A 2,514-nucleotide genomic window follows, 5' to 3' on the forward strand; every position below is an offset into this window, starting at 1 on the left:
CAGCCTGGTCCCTATTCCTGACCTTCAGGACATTTCCCCTTGCCTGGGCTCCAGACGGGCCTCTCCGCCTCCTTCCATACTGGATCCGGTTCTGCCATCTGGCGGTGAGGCACTCCGTTCCCTGGCACACTGCAGAGACAGCAGGGCCAGGGGAGCTGGAGCTGGGAGGACGAGGAAGATGGAGTAAGTTCTTCGCAGCATGTGGCACCCCTAGATGCATCTCTTCCCTGAATCCTGCAGGACAGGTGGGGTTAGTCTCACATTACCTCCAAGGGGGTTGAGGTGTAGGGAACTGGTGTTACCCTGTGCAAGCTCACACATGGGTTAGTGTCAAGGTGGACACAGCGAATATCCTTGAGTTCTGGATTTGGGAACTTCAGTCTGCTCACGACCAGGCACATCATTCTCCACTGCCCTACGGCACTCACTGGGTGTTGTGGCCACACGGGCACCTGGGGTAGTGTCTACTTTGTACAAACTTATTGTGAAGTAAAACACTCACAAGAAAAAGTGCACAAAGATGCATAACTCCATGATCTATTAGAAAAGCAGCTGCTTGTAAAATCACCACCCAAGTCACCAAAAAAAGGATGCCGCCAGCAACCCAGAGCCTCTTAGCTTTCCTGACCACTGTTCCCATCCTTGCTTTTCTTTCTACTGGGTTGGCCAAAATGATGTTACAAAAAACCTGGATGAACTTTTTGGCTGACCCAATAGTTTTACAAACCTACACGTGTGCCCACGCCTGACGGTAGTGTGACCCTTATGTAAATGGAATCACATTTAGCATCATTTTGTCTCTGACTGCTCTCATTCAGCACTCACTCAGCACCCACCCACAAATATTTTCATGGCTGGGGGACACTGACATCACAATTTTGTCAGTGGATGTGGGAACTGTTCCCAGGTCTTCTTGTACTGACCATGATAACTGCTCTGAACATTTGTGTACATATTTCTTGGTACATATCTGAATTCACCCCTTCATGGATCACTGCCATGTCATGGTGAAGGGGCTTGCATAACTCAATGAAGCTATGAGCCATGCTGTGCAGGGTCACCGAAGACAGACAGGTCATACTGGTGAGTTCTGACAAAACATGATCCTCTGGAGGAGGGAATGGCAAACCACCCCAGTATACTTGCCGTGAGAACCTCATGAACTGTATAAAGGGCCAAAAATATACGACACCAAAAAATGAGTCCCTCAGGTCTGAAGGTGTTCAATATACCATCAGCCAATCTTAAGAGAAATCAGTCCTGAATACTCATTGGAAGGACTGATGCTAAAGCTGAAGCTCCAGTATTTTGATCACCTGATGGGAACAGCCGACTCATTGGAAAAGTCCCTGATGCTGGGAACGATCGAAGGCAGAAGGAGAAGAGGGCATCAGAGGATGAGATGGCTGGACGGCATCACCATGTCCATGATGCAATGGACGTGAACTTGGGCAGACCCCGGGAGATGGTGAGGGACAGGGAGGCCTGGTGTGCTAAGAGTCAGACATGACCGGGTGACTGCACAACAATAACAACATATGTATTCACGTATTTCTGTTGGGTATCTAAGTGTACTTCTTTCCTAGAGCTTCCGTAACTCAGTCTCTCAAACTGGGTGGCTTTAAAGCACAGAAAGTTATTCTCAGTTCTGGAGGCTGTAAGTCTGAAACAGGTGTTGGCAGGGCTGTGCTCCCTCTGAGATTCTGGGTGGAATCCTTCCTTGCCTCTTCGAAGCTTCTGGTGGAAGCGGGCAGCAGCCATCCTTGCTTTGCAGCTGCGCAGCTCCTGTCTCTCCATCTGCACGTGGCCCTCGTCCCTCATATCCTTCTGCTATCTTCGTATAAGGACAGTGGGCACAGTGCCCTAAGGGTCACCCTACTGCAGTAGAACCTCTTCATTAATTACACTTGCAAAGACCCTGTTTCTAAATAAGGTCACATTCTGAGGTACTGGGGGTTAGGATTTCAACATTTTTTGTTGTTGTTGTTATTATAGCACAACATATATTTCAAGTGGACAAAAAATTAGTATCAGTTACGACCAAACAACAAGTTTCTTACGCTGCCTTTGATTGGGAGCTTCCTTTCCTGTACTTTGAGGTCTATACGACGCTTCTAGAAAATTTACTACTGTGGAAAATGGAGACTGCTTAAATCGAACGGAGGTATGGGAGGCCTGTGGTTTTTCTTTTTGATTAACTGCTGTAATACTGTCCTTCAGGGCACTGAAGAGGCTTCATATTTTTAGACATCATTAGGGGCTGGAGCTCTTACAGGACAGCTCTAATGCTGTATAAATTCTGCCACTTTGCTAGTGCTGATAGGGCTCTTGGGTCCACCACTCCATTAGAACTGTTAACTCCATTCAGATTAATTTTTGTTACAGATCTTACAAGGGGCTTCTTCTGGATATCTAGGTCCACTCTTCTATTTTAAGGCTGTATATTCGGTTTGCGTAAATTGTCTGAGCCCATGGTGGCTGCCATCTTACATCGCTGTCGCTCAAGATCAACAT

At 47.3% G+C, this 2,514-nt stretch overlaps 1 pseudogene; it reads right to left on the reverse strand.

The window, feature by feature from the left end:
• Window positions 1–1,238: 1,238 nt before the first annotated feature.
• On the reverse strand, window positions 1,239–2,514 carry LOC133240936 (ubiquitin-conjugating enzyme E2 variant 1-like; annotated as a pseudogene).

This window comes from Bos javanicus, chromosome 29 (genome assembly GCF_032452875.1).
Source record: "Bos javanicus breed banteng chromosome 29, ARS-OSU_banteng_1.0, whole genome shotgun sequence".
Lineage (NCBI taxonomy): Eukaryota > Metazoa > Chordata > Mammalia > Artiodactyla > Bovidae > Bos > Bos javanicus.